Genomic DNA, 17,954 nt, shown 5'->3' on the forward strand with positions numbered 1-17,954 from the left:
TTTTCTGAGAAGAGTCATTTATTTGAGCTTTCTAATGTTTGCATGCATACCAAATAATATATGCCATGAAGCACGCATGCTGAACAGCTTTCACTGGAATGTGGGAATGTTGGTCTGAGGACTTTTTTTCCTTAAAAAGGAACACTTGGAAGCTGAACCGAACATTCGTATGGAATTGAGAGGATCTTCACTTATGCCTGTGTACCACATGAGCACACAACTGGTTAATGGGGTGTAAGCAGCCTGCAGCTCAGCATTCGCACGTTTATCATTTAAAACTTTGAACCATTAAACTGGGGATAGTGCATAATGGAGAAAAGTTTTGGGATGGTTCAGATTTCCCATGTGCCTTTTATTAAGAAAACATGCTCTAATATGTTTCTTGCATTTTGCTCATTTGTTCTATTTTAGAGCCAGTAAAAGGGTGGAGAACCTAGAGGACAGCCATTTGGTTCATATTGCTCTGCTTGCGTTAAGAAGTTTTTTTTTGTTCAGGTTCTCCTTTATGCAGTTCTGCTTTTCTTTAAAATGGAAGGTTAGACAGGGAAAAGAGGGGATTATACACTTTACAGGAGCAGTTCAGAAAAGAGGCGTGTTTCATGACTGCTGACAGTATGTGTTCCCTACTGCAGGGGCATGAAAAATGGGGATCACAGGGTTTCCCAGATCTTTGTATATGAGGACCTGGCACTGATTTTCTCCAGGAATGGCCAGGATGCTTTGCTGACCCACCCACACTGTTTGCTTCCCTCATTCCTCCTGTGATGAGAAACATGTGAAGGCCACAGAATCCAGAAATACAGAATCCAGTGAGTCCCGTTAGCCTTGAGCTCACGAGTTGACACTTGAAGTTTTAGAGGATGGAACATTACTGTAAGATTAATAAAACCCACTAAAATAGTGAAAAACCATGAAATGCATATATATATTAATTTTACCTGTAAATCAGCAGATGAGGTTGCTTGATTCACCATGAAAACCTCAAGGAACCTGGTTCTCTCTATGCTCGTAACATACATGAATCCATAAAGTGCGGCACAGGAGACTCCCCATCAATTAACATTTGTGGAATATAATGGAAAGTTAGATGCTACTTTTATGGTCTTGCTAAGTGTCCCGGGTGTGCAGGTGTGCGTGCATTTAAACTGGTTTAAACTGTTGGGCTGTGTATTAGTGCCCTGGAGCCGCTATGACAAAGTGCCACAAACAGAGTGGCTTAAACAACAGAATCTATTTTCTCACAGTCCTGGAGACAGATGTCCCAGATCAAGTGTGGGCAGGGCTGCCCTCCCTCTGCGGGCGCCAGGGGAGGATCTGTCCAGGCCTCACCAAGGCCTCTGGTGGTTTCTGGGCTGTGGTAGCACAAGTACAGTCTTCCCATGGTGTTCCCCCTGTGGTCTCTTCTCTGTCTACACCTCTTCTTTTGATAAGGACACCGGTCATTGGAATAAGACCATCCTACCCACAGCATGACCTCATCTAAACTAATTACATCTGCAAAGACCTTGCTTTTAAATAAGATGATGTTCTGAAGTATTGGGGGTGTGGACTCCAACATACATTTTTGGAGACAATTCATCCTAAAGCAGGTTGCATAATAAATTTGAACCAAGTCCATTTATTAAGCACTTGCCTACCTGCAGGTGCCAGGCCCTATGGGAGATAAAAAGACTAAACTAATAGGTTTGGGGGAGTTTATTACAGGAGAAAGCATAACTATAAGAACAAGAACCACATGAGGCAGAAGGGAACCAAAAGTCATGAAGTCAGGTGTAGATAAAAAAGAACAGAAGATTTAAAAAATTCAAGGAGACTGCGTTTGAGCTGTCCAGCCTCTGATGACTTTTTTTGACACATGGATTAGAATATGGTTTGTGTTTCCCCAGACTGTGATCTGGCAGCCCTTGGTGATCTTCCACAGCACAAAAAATCAGTGAATTCTGATACAGCATAGGAAAAAGACAGTTCTGTTTCTTAATTAATACGTGTCTTGCTTTCTGATCAGTCCTAAGATTCTGGGGTGTTTAGGAGTGAGGGTGGGAAGAGAAATGAAGTCTCAGTAGCTGCTGGACAGCAGTTCTAAGTGCCCACTGTGAGAAAATTACCTTTTCCCAGGTCTCTTTGCCCCAAGTCAGTTGTCTGCAGCAGGTCAGTGGCCTGAGTTTGCCTCCTGTCTCCGTCCCCCCCACCCCCGGCAGATGAGCAATGAAGCTTGAAGCTCCCTGTCCCCCCATACCTCGTCTTCCATGAAACTGATCCCTGGTGCCAACAAGTTTTGGGGACTGCTGCCCTAAGGCTGTGGTCAGTGATGGCACTGAGGTATGGTGGCAAGAGTCTCGCTTTGATTTGGAAAGCTGTGCCCCATAGCTGTTGATTGGCTTGTGAAGCACTCATAGAGAAAGTTCTAGTTATAAAACATGTATCTCCTGTTGTGTTTTTACAGAGACTTCTTTAAACCTTGCAAATTGAATTATTGGTTATATCAAATTGCTTCTAATGAAACTACTTACAATTTCAGAATAATTAACTTTGCAATAATAAACGTCTGCTTTTGAAGCACGTGACTTTGAAGAAGCGTCTCAACCCTGCACCAGGCTGATTCCTGTTTCGGGTTTGAGGCTGAAAGAAGAGGGCAGCTGTAACTACGTTTGCTGGCTCATTCAACACAAAGCAAACAAACCTAAATTCAACTGAGATTAGGAATGCCTGAAGTGATTTCCCAAGAGCCACACTAGATGTGCTATAGTGTTGCTCTTGGCATCACACATGCACACACACTCTCATACGTGTTTGCATACTCACACACACACATCAGACTTGGGTTGGAGGACACCAGGGGAAAGGATCATGAGATGGCCTTCATCAGGGGCAGCTGCCTCTGTGAACTCTCTGGAGGAATTTGGTGTTTGTGCTATCCCAGGACCTCCTTCTATTAATAGAGATAACACCTGTAATGGCTTTCTCATCTCTTTTTTTTTTAAGCACTGCCCACTGTGCCTTTATATAGATTTCTTTAAAGAAAAAAATGTGTGCCCTGAGTTGCAGGCACTATGCTAAACTGCTGATCCAATGTCATCTCATGTTGCACCCATTTTACAGATGAGAACACAGAGGTCACCCAGCTGGCACATGGAAGCAGAACCTTCCAGTCTATGTCAGAACTTTCTAACCCTGCTGCCAGTGCCCCGTATCTTTCAGGTGATGACAATATTGCTGCTATTTGAGCACCTGCTGGCTGCCCAACCTGCACTAAATCAAGGGGAGATAGGTAGTTATGCCTTCAGAAATTACAAGGCACTTCAGTAAGCCAGCCAGACAATGTGAGGGACCACAGCAGACAGAACAGAGTCCAGGGCTAGATTGTGCAGCATAGGCTGCTGGTCAGCAGGGCTCCCTAGGGGGCAGGGGCACAGTGGGGTCACTCAGGAGAGCTGGGTAGGTGGCTCTCGGTGAGAGCAAAGCAAAGCTGCTTCCTGGCTGGACAGGACTTCAGAGACAACTGGAAGAGGACACGTTGCTCTAGGGAGTGCTGTCCTTGGGGAATGACCCCAGGAAAACTCACTTTGAACCTTCTCACTCATCCACAGGAGTGCACACCCAAGGACTACAGTTAAGCTCTGGCTCGGGCATCTGATAACACTCACTGTGGCTTCTGGGCCATCTGACTCTGAGTTTATTGGATGTCCGTCTATGCCAAGATTTAAAACAATGCAATACAAATTCATATGCATGCATATAATAAACTTTTAAAATGAAAGCACTGTGTGTGTATATATATATATATATATATATATATATTTAATGAATTTCTTTTCTCTTTAGAGGCAACTGCTCGATATAAAAAATAACAATTGGAGGGGACTGGGGCCCACAAGAGGGGTTGTGGAAAGAGCTGTTCTTGTTTGGTGGGGCATCTCTAGCCTTTTGGATTGAGTGATGTGGGAGCTGGGTTCTCTTGCCCCTGTTACTCTAAGTGAAAGGCAGTAAAGGCACACCATCCCTGTGGGACTCAACTCTGCTATGGGCAGTGTCAGGGCTGGGAGGTTCAGTGGTCCCCAACCCCTGCTGGTTTATGGGGTGGTCCCCGTATGTGCCCTAGAGTCACTCATCCATTTGCTGTGTGACCTTGGGCAACCTGCCTAACTTCTTTGAGTCTCAATTTCTTCCTCCTAAGAACTAGGTTAATGATGTGTATGCTTGGAAGGAATTACCATGAGTAGATAGGTGTGAGGGGTTTTGTGAAGTGCTGGGTGAAGTAGGCCCTCGGTACATGATAGTTATTACTTTATGGATTGATGTTGAAAACTTTCCCTGCCATGTCCAGGGAAACTCAAAGCCAGGATTCGAACCTCAGTTCCACCAAAACTCAAGAATACTTCTTTATTCCAACAGCAAGATAGATTCTTGCAACTTAAGGGGGCTGGCAAACCCTCCCTTTTCACCCTGACAGACCTCTATTGTCTGGGTTGGTGGGACCCCTGAATTTGGCTTCCAGAGCTCTCTGGTTTAGCACCAGGTCTCTGCGCAGCTGCTGAGTGTACACAGCTGCTGGCTCTGAGGGGTGGAGGGCCAGGCTGGGGGCTCAGGTTTCACCGTATAGAGTTTCATGCTTGAGAAGGGCCAGGAGTGACAGATGGGCAGTGAGGGCCTGACAGCCGCCTCTGTGTGTAGAGGGAGGGCAGGGGCTGTCCCTGGGGCCCGTGTCCTGGGAGACTTTTCCCTCCATCACTTCTACCAAGTTAGGGCAGGAGAATTTATTTCCTAATGTTTTTGTATTTCTAACTTTAGCTCTGAATTTTTAGTTTTATGAACCAGACTGGTAGTTCTCAGCCCTGTTTTTGTAGAATAGTTCTGTGTCTAAAGGCCAGGGAGAAAGGCTAAGGATATTTCTAGATGGGATGTGAGAAGATACATTTCCAACACATTTATTTAAATTATTTAAATCTAATTAATGTATTGGTTGGCCAAAAAGTTCGCTTAGTTGTTTCTGTAGGATGGCTTTAGTCATGCTTAGTTGTCTTTAACTTCATTCGAAATGATTTTGTTAGATTGTATTGTGACAGTTGTCGTAGCAGTGTGCAATTTTAAAAAAACTTATCAAAATTGGTGAATTTTTGTGTAGCCATTTTAAAACTGAAGATGGAAGAAAATATGCACCATTGTTGGCATATTATGCTTTATTATTTCAAGAAAAGTAAAAGCACAACTAAAATACAAAAAGTTTGTGGAGAAGGTGCTGTGACTGATTGAACGTGTCAAAAGTGGTTTGTGAAGTTTCTTGGTACTATTGGCATTTTGGCAAAATAATTCTTTGCTATGGGGCTGTTTTAGGCATTGGAATATGTTTAGTAGCTCCCCCAGCCTCTACCCACTAGAAGCCAATATGGGAGACAGCCAACATACTCAAAATATCCAAATCTATTAAGCTATTGGTGAAAATGAATAATGTGTCTTTTATTTTATGGAAAAAACTAAAAGGACTTTTTTGCCAACCTCATATTTATTGGGTTCCTACTATTCACACTGTGTACTAGTGTACACATCATATGCACAGAAAAACATGTCTTTATTGGGTTCATATTACGTCCATGCTGCTAATGTATTACATCCACACCTGTACACACATGCGTGTTTTCTGTACTGCCTTTCAAGTAGGTCATAAGAGTAACCAGAGGGTTGTTTTTTTTGAGAGAGAGTGAGTAAGGGAGAGATAGAAACATCAATTTGTTGTTCCACTTATTTATGCATTCATTGGTTGATTCTTGTATGTGCCCTGACCAGGGATCAAACGTACAACGTTGGCATATTGGGACAACTCTCTAACCAACTGAGCTACCCAGCCAGGGCCTTTGGTCCTTAAGTATAAAGTATTTGTGAATTCTCAGTGTGAAGGAATTCTCAAGAGATCATCTAGCCCAAACTCATAGTTTTACAGCTGGATAAACTGAGGGCAGTTGACTGTGGTTGTGTACATTGTACACAGTCTAGGGATAGTCATTCACACTGTAGTCTAAATGAATGGTTTCTTCAGGACTGTGCTGTGGGAAGGGTTTGGGGACATGATGTAGAGATGTGAGTCTCAATAGAGGTCAGCCTCCTAGGGCACAAAGCAAATTAAAGGAGGGTTGTGGTAGATTACAGAAGTGGCCCAAATTGGCCACCTCTTCCTGCAGCCATGCCCTTTGTAGAGTGATATTGCAGCTGCTGTCAGAAGTAGAGCCTGTTTCCTCACTCTTGAATCTCAGCTGGCCAGTGGAATGTGGCAGAAGTGACAGGTGCTTGCTCTAAGCACAGGGCTCAAGAGGCCTTGCGTCTTTTGCAACTTTCTCAGACTGCCTCCACCTGAGTATAAGCCTGGGGCTTAGCTATGGAGAGATGTGAGACCACATGGCAGAGAGCTCAGTTGTCTCTACTGAGGCCTCTTGTACCCACCTGTAGCCCACCAATCTTAAATACTGGGCGGAGCCCAGCTAAGATCTGCTGAGTTGCCACCTGAGCTAGAGTTGACCAGAGCTGCATGAGCAAGCCTGGTAGAGACCAAGACTGCCCAGATGACCCATAGCCCCATAAACATAAATAGATGCTTATTTCAATCTGCCACTGAGGTTTTGTGGCTGCTTGTTTTTCAGTCTTACTGTGGCAATAGATAGTGGGTACAAGGATGGAGAGTGAAAGTGGAATATTGTGCATAACTTTGTTGTTATACTTGGAGTAGCTTTTTAACAAAGGGCTCATAATCTATCTTTTCTTTTCAAAGAAGCTGTATGTAATTCAGAACCCCAAAAAGGGTATATAGAAGCAATTTAAGCCTCATCCAGTTTATATTGTTTTAGTCTAGTAGAATGTGAATCCACAGTTTCAAGTTTGCTTTGAGTTTGCATAGTTTCTTGCACTGAAGTCTTGTTCTGGCAGTATGGTTTTTGTTAGTAATGCCTTTGTTAAAATGGTGAAGTTTGGGATTATTTATAAATACCCTGGCCTGCGATGGCCTTTCTTTCTCAATTCTGAGTGTCTCACTACTCAGATCCTATGCCAAGAAGATGCTTTTTCATCTATTTTTTGTCCTTAAAATTAGTTTAAGTTTGTAAGAGACTTTTAAGTATCCAACTGCAGTTAGCAAATTTATTTAGAAGCCTTGTCAGGAATGCAGATTTTCTGAAAAAAGCCTGTTGCTTTCTGAACACATGCCAAAAAATTATGAATTTGTCATTCACTTTAAGGAAGAACGTTATAGTGCTTTTGATGGAAAATTAGGAGTTTCAGAGGAATCATGCTGGTGCTGTTCACCTGTGTTGTTGGCTTTCCAGGAGAAGAGACCATCAGAACATATGGAATCTTATTCTAGGTCTTTATTACTGGAGTAACTTCATTGTGATCTTTCCGTGCTGCTGAAGAAATCACCTTGTTCAAGATCTGTGTTTTTGTACAATAAATCACAGAAAACATTGGTGGTGGTAACAGATTTCTTCTCATGGAAACATGAAATTGTCTGGACATAGGTCTCCTGTTTGATAGTGCATTTTTGTTTCTTTTGAAAACAAGCTCTATGAATGGAATGTAATCAAATTCTTGAAAGAGTGTGGCAGACATTAAACTTCTAGAAAGTACCACAGAAGCTGTACTTTTAAGTGACAAGAGACCGGAATGGAGTATCTTGAAGACTTGGATCAACTGAAGACAAATGGAGAATAGAGTTCATTTATTGTACCTCAGACAAAGTACTTTTACTTACTGAATTTTTTCAGACTGTAAGAGGTACTGGATCATAAGACACATCTAGGTTTTAGAGGAGGAAAATAGGAAAAAAAATTTGAAGCAAAAAATGTGGTAAAATATTTAATAGCATAAATAACATAGGCTGCCACCCCTCCTCCCCACAGTGAGCCAGGTGAGCTATATTCAGACTATAAGAATCACCCCAATTTTCCTCCCAAATTTCGGTGGGGGGCAGTGCATCTTATAGTCCGAAAAATATAGTAGATTGAATCTGAGTAACTGCCATGTCAGCAATCCACAGTTGGCTCTTCAAATAAATAAGAGTTATCATGGTTGTGTGTGTGTGTGTGTGTGTGTGTGAGTGTGTGTGAGAGAGAGAGAGTCTTGAGCATACTGTTTATGAATTGTTAAAATAATATTCTGGGAGTGAGAGGGTACTTACCCTGCACATAATTAAGTCTTTTGTTGTTTGTTAGTGGAGTTCCCACCTTAAGAAGCTAGCAAAATAAGGGCAAATAAACCCAAAGTAAGTAATAGTCAAAAGAGAATAACAACAAACAACAGAATAGGAATCAGTAAAATAGGAAACAGAAAATTACTAGAGAAAATCAGCAAAACCAAAAACTGGTTCTTTGAGAAAATCAATAAAATTGACAAACCTCTTAGAGTGATCAGGAAAAACAGAGAAGGCACAATACACATATTAAAAGGATAATAATTGGGTATTATGACTATTTTAACATCAATAAATTCTACAATTTAGATTTCTAAAACAGATGTGCTGTTTTTCATTAAACTGCACACCTGATAAATTGCTCACCACCATATCATGTAGTTCTTCTGTTGAATTCTCTTGTTCTTTGTTCTGGGGCCCGTTTCTTTGTCTTCCCATGTTGGTTATCTCTTTATGTTTGTTTCTATGTATTAGGTAGATCTGTAAAGACTCTGGTGCAGGCCTGTGTCAGACACTGCTTGTGAGGGTCCAGGGCAACCTGTTTGGAGCTATCAACAATCCACAACTTGTGGCTGCTGCTGCTGAGTCTGGTGTGTGCAGAAAGAACCAAGCTGTACACCAAGGCTGACTTTTGCAAGCACAGGGCATGGGGGAGGGTCAGCTAAAGTCTCAGAATTTCCAGAGATCCACCTCCAACTTCAGGGTTTCTGTTGCGCTTGGAGAGTGAAAGTCTTCCATCTGTACTTTTCAGCAGCAGGTTTAAGCTCCACACCTTGAAGTGAGAGTAATTCCTGCAGGTGGGGCTATTGCTTCCCCTCAGGCTGATGCCTCTCAAAGGGAAGTGCTCTGCCTGAGAGAGATGGCTTCTGCAGCATGGGGTCTGACTCAGCACAGGGATCCTGGTGGTTGTTCCTTCAGTTCTTCAGTTTTTTCCCCAGAGCCACCAACCCCAGACTCTCCTCATGAGGCTCTAGTCCAGTCTTTGCTCCCTCTGCCGGAGCCCCAGGGAAGTGGCTGTGAACAAAATTTTGTGCATTGGCCTCTTAGGCCAATGCTCTCCGTGTCTCCAGCAATCTCTCCTTGGTGGACAGAAACCCTGCTGTTTCTCACAGTGGATGTTTGGGTTCCTTTCCTGGTTCTAGTGCTCTAGGCTGGGGAACCCAGGTTGGGGTTTAGACCCCACGCTTCTCTGGGGAAACCCTGCCCCCCAGCTGCTGAAACATCCCTCTGGAGCTTCAGCTGCTGCTCGTAGGAGCCCAGCCAGACCTCTCACGCCTCCACATTTCCTTCCAGTCTGGTTGTGGTGATGTGGTTTCTTCCACAAGTTGGCTGTGTGGCTTCTCTCCAACTAACATTCAGTTGGTTATTCAGGATGATTTTTCTATAATTTATTTGTAATTTCAGTTTGGTCCTGGGACGAGATTGGTGAAACTTCCACCTATTCTGCTACCATCTTGGGTCCTCTCTGCAATTTAGATGAAGTTGTATAATTTACATGGAAGACAGACTATCAAAGCTCATTCAAGAAGAAATGGATTACCTTAATAGCCCTACTATATCTATACAGAATTTAAACTTGTAGTTAAAAAGCTTCTCATAAAGAAAATTCCAGATCAGATGGCCTCACTGGTGAAATCTACCAAACAATTAAGGAACATATAAGGAGTTCTCAAGTCTCAATAATAAGGAAACCAACAACCCAGTTTGAAATATGGACAAATGGTTTGAGCAGACTTTTCACCAAAGAAGATACATGAAACCTCTTCAGAAGGTATCTAGTCATGTTATGTGAAAAATAGAGACATTTATTGAAGAAGATAGAAACAATTGTACATAGGACAATGACGCCACGGTCCCCTTCAAAGTAAGCACCTTGGGACCTCACACAGTTCTCCCAGTTGCTATCATTTGCCCTGTTGTATTTTCCCGAATCTCATCAATAGTCTGAAAGCTCTGCCCTTTCAAAGGGAAGTTTTAGTTTTGGGAAAAGCCAGAAGTTGCAGGGTGCCAAATCTGGGCTGTAGGGGGCTGAGTCACCTGGGTGATTTGATGTTTTGCCAAAAAACTCTGCACAAGACGTGATACATGTGAGGGGATGTTGACTTGATGAAGCTGCCAATCAGCAGTGTTCATAGCTGCAGCCTTTTATATCATCTGAATAGTTTCTCGGAGGACTGTTCAAGGTTAAGGCAAAAAACACTTTGATGCAGATTCATTGCTCTACTTAATCAGTCATTTTGAATGCGACAGGCACACAGTACACATGCTTACTCAATGGCATCTACTGCCCCCACTGACTAGTACAGTGAGCGAAGCCGTCATTGTTCACGCATGCGCATTCTAGTCCACTCTCCTCGGCTGCCAGGTTACATCAATGTCACGCAGACTGTTCTCTGTATTAACAATGTTTGAACTTTTTCAGTTCAAACAGGCCTTATACACTCACATGAAAGAATGTTCAACATTATCGGTCAGTAGGGAAACATAAGCTGAAATCACAATGAGATACCACTACATACCTATTAGAATGGCTAAAATGTAAAAGACTGATCATACCAAGTATTGGTGAGGATTTGGAGGAACTGCTGGTGGGTATGTGATGTAGAATTCATTTAGAAACCAGTTTTTTGTCTCTTAAACATTAAGCATACATTCACCTAATTATTTAGCCATTCTATTTCTGTGTATTTACCCAAGAAAATGGAAACAACATGCCCATACCGAGTCTTGGGCACAAATGTTCATAGCACCTTTGTTTTCAATAGCCATAAACTGGACACAACCCAGATGTTTTTGAACTGGTATATGGATAAATGAAGTATGACATATCCATGGAATACTACTCAGCAATAAAAGGGAATGGAGGAAAATTATGTAGAGTAAAAGAAGCTAGACAAAAAAGTACGTACTGTATGATTCCACTTACGTAAAATCTAGAAAATGCTGTGTAACCTGTAGTGACAGAAGGTAGATCAGTGCTTGCTTAGGGACACATCGGGGCACATGGAGACCTTCGGAGATAATGGGTATGCTTATTATAATTCTGGGGATGGTTTCAAAAGTGTACACATGTCAAAACTTATCAATTGTATACTTTAAATAGGAGCACTTTACTGGATGTCATTTATATCTTAATATGTGCTATATGACAGTATTCACACTGGCTGTAATTAAATTTTTTCTTTTTAAGATTTTATTTATTCATTTTTAGAGAGGGAAGGGAGGGAGAAAGAGAGAGAGAGAGAGAAACACCAATGTGCGGTTGCTGGGAGCTGTGGCCTGTAACCCAGGCATGTGCCCTGACTGGGAATCGAACCTGCGATGCTTTGGTTCTCAGCCCGCACCCAATCCACTGAGCTATGCCAGCCAGGGCGTAATTAAGTTTTTATTGTGTGTAATGGAGCTTTAATTCACTTGACTGACAGTACCCTACTTTTGAACCTAATTGTGAGTTCAGAAACCATGTATAGAATTTTAATGCACGAAGGTAAATAGTATACTTAGATTTATTGCCAGAGAGCTCATTTATTTATTTGTGTATTTCTTCATCAAATTTTTGTTTTAAGAATTGTGATAGACATTGGACATGAAATAATTACCAAAAATTAGCTAGTATACTCTCTCAGTGGGGTGGAATAACATTAAAGTAATTATATGAACTTGCTGTTTTACAAATTGAGATATGTGCTCTGAAGGAAAAGAACAGATTTTTAAAAGTGTGTAGCAGAGGAACCTGCTTGGCAGAGGGGGACAGGTGATGTTTTAGGGAAGGCTGTCCTCTGGAAGTGGTACTTGAGCTGAGCTCTTAAGTGAATAGGCTGTAATTAGGCTGCAAGGGCATCTGTAGAGACAGATACGGGCCAGGCAGGGTGGGGCCTTGGTTTGGTGCAAGATCATGAATGGATTCAGTGCAGAGTCTGTTGAATCAGAGCTCAGAGAGGACACCTACCTGAAATATAAATTTGGGAGTCACACTACAGAGATGTGAACTGAAGTGTAGGAGTGGTGAGATTTCTTGTGGGGAAATTATAGAGTGAAAATGTGAGAAGGCCTTGAAGAACTCAAATTGATGGCCAGGCAGTGCTGACAAGCCTGAAGAGGCTAAGGACAGTAGTCGAAGGGTGGTTAAGTCAGAAGAGAGGACGGTGACCAATGGAAGAGGATGGCCAAGACCATGTGCTTCAAAAAACCAAAAAACCTCGGGCAATGTGCTGGGGGTGGGTGAGGGGGAAGAGGCCACTGTTGTTAATTGTTCTAGGACAATAGGAATGCACTGGACTGTCTGGGCAAGCCCCATTGAGTGGTCTCCCCAGTTATTAGTGACCTTATTAGCAAGGGCTCCCGTGTGAAGTAATGAGGGTGGGCACCTGGTTGGGGCGAGGGTGGGTTCAGGACAGAGAGGAGGGGTGGAGAGGGAGGTTTGTTAAAATCAGGGAGCTCTGAGCACAGGTTTGAGGGGAGTAGGAAATATTGGAAATAGAGTATGGTGTGTGAGTGGGTTCATTTGAGGAGAGTGGTCAGGTGGCTGGGAGTTCATTGAGAGCCTGTTGTGTGTGGGGATGTGAATTTATAGTGATTTTGCTGGGGATTATGATACTTACCACCTCCCTTGAAAATTTTGTTAAGAGGAAGTTGACCTTCAGCTGTTTTTTCCTTGATAAGGGAGACTCTAGAACTAAACGGTATCTTTTTGAATAGTTTCAGGGAAATATATCTATCGTGCTTTTTTTCTTTCATTTCCTATATGTTTGAACATGTTCATTTAAGTACAATGAGTGTTGTGTTGAGGCTGAACAGTTGTCACTTTGAGCACTTCTGAGACTAACATCTTCTATTAAATGTACAATAAGTGGCTTTTGAGGTAAAGTTGGCAATACTGCTGAAAACAGACTGCTCTTTTTTGTATTTCTATTTTACAATTAATATTTGAAAGTCCAGATCTGATGCAGAATAAGGCATTATCAGGATGTAAATGTGTAATTTTTAGAAAGTTCAGGTTCATATTGAGGACTATTTGTATTATAATTTTATGAATATACATGTGTCTCTTCTGGGATTTGCTTTCCCTCATTTAGAGAATGCTAACAGGTTGTTACCTATAATAAATGAAGGGAAGTAAAAGTAAATCAAGAGGTGTTTATTAGAAATATTGTTCCTTAATAATCACAATAAATGTAAGCAATGTTTATCTCTGGGTATTCTTTTTCCAGTTCAAAGCAATAAAAATGCACTGCTCAGTTCTGTCTCCATGTGTAGAAGTAAGCCCACCAGTTTTTTTTCCCCTTAATTCTTTTTGTTGAGAGGATGGTGGGGAGAGTGTTACTGGGAGGAGGGGCAGGGATATTGAGGGACGTGTGAGACACACATACTCACTGAGGAGCTTACAGACGGGAAATATCTGGGTTGGTTTGGTTTTTCTTCTCTTAGAGCCGAATGTGGCATAGCTGCCCAACATTGGTTTTTGTCCATTATACATAAAAATGTTAGTCGTATTACCGACACCAGAATTAGTAGTATGCACATTTCAAGTTGTTTTCGAGTAAGGATGGGCATTCCATCATTTTGTGCCTTTGATTTTAGGTGGTTATGTAGGTCTTACATTTACGTGTGTGTGGCTTGTGAAAATACATAAGCTACCACCCCAGAGTTCCTGATTCTGTAGGTCTGGGTGGGGGCTGAGAATCTACATTTCTAATGAGTTCTCAGGTCGTGCTGATGTGGCTGGTCCAGGGGACCACATCTGAGAGTCATGGACAGCCTAGTGATCAGCACATCAGTACCATAACCTGGACCGGCCAGATTGCATGCATGGCCCTTTAAGAAGACAGGAGACTGAGGTGTGATCAGCTGGGGGCTTTCCCACAGGTAAGCACTGGCTGCTTGCCTACCTGGCCTACCTGGGATACCGCCTCTTGCTTGAGAAGTTTCCTAACCAGTGCCTTTTAGTTGGAGATAGAGCAGACCCCATGCTGCCGCCCTGTGGGCTTTTGGAGCATTAAGCATGGAGGTAGAGAGGTCGGAAAGAAATCCTGCCTGGGGTTGGAAGGGGCACTCGGAATATACCTGAAAAAATGGGACTACTCACCTGTTTCTGTGCATCTAGGAAAATTTTATGTAAAACAGGAGGGAAACACAGTCTCCATGAAGAGATCAGCTCAGGAGGTTTGTGTGAGACTTGATGACTATATTACCTAAATTGAGGCACTTACAGACAGATCCTTGCAATATTGAAATGAGGGCTGGAAGAAAGAACTGAGGCTAAATAAGATGATGAGTCACTAAAAGCTACCCAGACATATGGAGACACTTCTAGGTAAGGGTTCTCCTTTAATACAGGCTTTTAACGGAAAAGTAAATCACTCATGTCGAGTTGTGGGGCTAGGGAGTTGCCTCTGGAAATGGTCTGGAATATATCAAAACATAACCAGGCAGCCACTGGTCTTCCTTAATAGAGGTTAGCTAAGCTTTAAGATTCATTCTAAGGCTGCTTCTAAGGGGTGGTGGGTCTGTGGCCCTTAAACTGGGACTCCTTGTTCTCCGAAGGTCTGGAGGAGTCCGTGCAGCTCCCACCAGCCTTCCACCAGCACTGAGGAGAAGCACCGTGATTTTCATTCCAGGTTATGCTTTTCAATTCAGTAGCCTCTTAAGAATTCATTGAGCTATTGCATATGGAGAAAACAACGACAATATTTGACAACCTCCACCACGCCAAGCCTGGTCTCAGGAAGCTCTTTTTTCTCGATGATTGCTTTTTCTAGAGGATTGCTTTTCTAGATATCATCCCTGAGATGACCTTTAGTGACCATTTCTCCTTCCAGTGAATGATGTTGGAATTACCTGACAAGGGTTTGTAAGGTAGCATTAAGAAACAATTACAAATTCTCTCAAAACAAGTGAAAAAAGTAGGACATCTCAGCAAAGAAATAGGATTTAAAAGAAACAAATGGAAACTACAGAACTGAAAAGTAAAATAACTGAAATAAAACTCAGTGGATGGGCTCAGGAGAGTGGAGCTCTGGCCAGTGTGGCTCAGTTGGTGAGTGTGTCCCGTAAACTGAAAGGTCATGCATGGGTTTAATTGCTGGTTTCAGGGCACATGCCTGGTTGCAGGTGTGGTCCCCAGTCAGGGCATATATGAGAGGCAACCAAGTGATGTTTCTCTCCTTCTCTCCCTCTCTCTCTCCCTCTTTCCTTCTCTCTCTCCCTCTCTCTCCCCTTCTCTCAGATCAATAAGCATGTCCTCAGGTGAGGATAAAAGAAAAGGTAGAATGGAGATGACAAGACAGAACCAGTGAACTAGGGACCCATTGATGGAATTGGCTCAATCTAAACAGAGAAAACAGTCTAAGGGAAAATGAGGAAGTTGCTAAGGGCTGTACACTCCCCCTGAGGCTGCCATGAGACAAAAATAGATGACAATGTGCCATAACAAAAACAGTAACGTAACTGCAGTTCGGGCAGTTGCCCTTATTCATTCCCTTCCCTCTCCTCCTCATTCTGTCTGGCTCACATCTCTGAACTGTTAGAATCACATGAGGTCTTCATCCATTCGTTTCAGCCCATTTGTGAAGCTCAGGAAACTAATATAAGGCAGCCTAATTAAACATGCAGGTCTGTGGACGGCTGCATGAAGTGTTGGCCGACAGGAGCCCGAAGTGGCCTGAGGGAGCAGACCAGCTGGTTAGGGGAAAACCAACTCAGAGCCAGCGATTTTCCTTAGTGATAGAGAGATGACAGCTGAAACCAGAGTGCTGGCTCTCAGCAGCACCCGGCTCACTGATGCCCTGATGCACACAAAGAGAAAATGGAGCCCTGGACACTGAATGTGGGCAGTCCTGGAGAGAGCTGGGCAGCAGCTGGGCAGCCAGCCTCAGGCGGAGCCGGCAGTAACGAGATGCATCTGTCAGTCACGACAGAAAGGGATTGAAGGCTTTATGGTAAACTCTAAGAGCATCTTTTCTCTTTCATTTGCCTGTGGTGATTATAGTTCCAAGTTTTTTGCAGGATAGTTTCTGCCTCAGATATTCAGTTCTCATATTAAACCAATTACATTCCTTTTGGTTCTAGGTGCTGTGTCAGTATCACTCAACTTCACTTTTGTTAACTATGATGAAATAATTTATGGTCACTAATTAGTGTTATAGGTATAGGTCCTTAACTAATTCATTAATTCACTGAACAAATAGTAAGTGCTTGTATATGCTGGGTGTGAGATAAAGGAGTCATCGAAAAGACCAACTACTGCACATATGGAGCATATATTTCATAGTGCAGGGAGCTGTTCTGTAAACATAGATAGTACCTAAGTAGATTACACATTATGTTAGGCAGTGATAAGTGTTAGAAACAGGAGCGTGAGGAAGATGGGGAGGGTCAACAATTAGGGCGATGTTGCAGTTTTACATCAGAAGTGACATTTGAATAAGGACTTGCTGAGTATGAGGGAAGGTGTGACCTGACTTTGAGAAGAGGATTTCAGGCAGAGGGAGTGCCCGTGCAAAGGTCCTGGGGCAGGAGTCAGCCTGGCAAGCCTGGGACAGCAGAGGCCAGTGTGAGTTGGGGGAGAAGTAGTAACTGGCTGATGAGACCACAGAGGGAACAAGGGAGCAACTTGTGCAGGGCCTGTCCAGCTCCCATAAGGACTTTGACTTTAAAAAAAGCAATAGACTTTATTGTTTAGAGCAGTTTTAGGTTTCCACAAAATCGAGTGGAATGTACAGAGAATTCACATATATTCTATTTCGACTCCCCCAACTTTACCCTGTTATTGATATCTTGCGTTAGTGTGGTACACTTGTTACAACAGATGGACCGATACTGATATATTATTAACTAAAGTCCATAGTGTACATTGTGTTGTGCGTTCTGTGGGTTTGGACAAATGCATAATGACATGGCTTCACCATTGCAGTATTTATCATGCAGGATAGTTTCAGTACCCCCCAAATCTCCTGTGCTCTGCATATTCATCCCTCATACCCTGCTGAGCCCCTGGCAACCACTGATCTTTTCACTGTCTCCATAGTTTTGTCTTTTCCAGAATGTCATATAATTGGAATCATGTAGCAGGTAGCATTTTTGGATTGGCTTCTTTCATTTAGTAATATGCAGTTATGGTTCCTCCTTGTGTCTGGTGGTGCAGTAGCTCATTTCTTTCTAGTGCCGAATGGTCTTCTGTTGTCTGGATGTGCCCCAGTTTGTTTATTTATTAACCTGTGGAAGGACATCTCGATTACTTCCAGGTTTTGGCAGTTATGAATAAAGCTGCTATAAACATTTGTGTGCAGGTTTTTGCCTGGACATAAGTTTTCAACTCATTTGGGTAAAGCAGATTTATCCAAGGGATGTGATTGCTGGATCATATGGTGAGAGGATGTTTAATTTCATAAGAAACAGCTAAACTGTGTTCCAAAGTGGCCGTACCATTCCGCATTCCCTTCAGTGATGCAGGAGAGCATTCCTGTCGGTCCGCATCCTCACCAGCGTTTGGTGTTGACAGTGCTGGGCTGGTGGCACCTAATGGTGTGTAGCGGTGTCTCTGTTTTAACTCGCATTTCCTTAGTGACGTGTGATGTGGAGCGTCTTCTCATGTGCTCAGTTGCCCTCGCTATGTCTTCTTTGGTGAGGCGTCTCTTCAGATCTTTTGCCCATTTTAAAATTGGGTTGTCTGTTTTCTTATTATTGAGTTTTAGGAGTTCTTTGTATGTTTTGGATGTAAGTCCTTGAGTGGATGTGTGTTTTACAAATATCTAATCTCAGTCTGTGATTTGTCTTTTCCTTCTCT

General features: G+C 42.7%; 1 protein-coding gene and 1 long non-coding RNA gene across 5 annotated transcripts in view; both read left to right on the top strand.

The window, feature by feature from the left end:
* The window catches only part of ARHGEF7 (Rho guanine nucleotide exchange factor 7), a 132,984-nt gene that overhangs the window by 2,406 nt on the left and 112,624 nt on the right, over positions 1–17,954 (top strand). The window lies entirely within an intron of this gene.
* Positions 1–17,954, top strand: part of LOC118497402 — a 23,498-nt gene continuing 5,544 nt past the window's right edge. The window contains exons 1-2 of the long non-coding RNA XR_004899926.1: positions 1–13; positions 9,145–9,148. This is a non-coding gene — a long non-coding RNA (uncharacterized LOC118497402). The remainder of the gene's footprint in view (positions 14–9,144; positions 9,149–17,954) is intronic.

This window comes from Phyllostomus discolor, chromosome 11 (assembly GCF_004126475.2).
Source record: "Phyllostomus discolor isolate MPI-MPIP mPhyDis1 chromosome 11, mPhyDis1.pri.v3, whole genome shotgun sequence".
NCBI lineage: Eukaryota > Metazoa > Chordata > Mammalia > Chiroptera > Phyllostomidae > Phyllostomus > Phyllostomus discolor.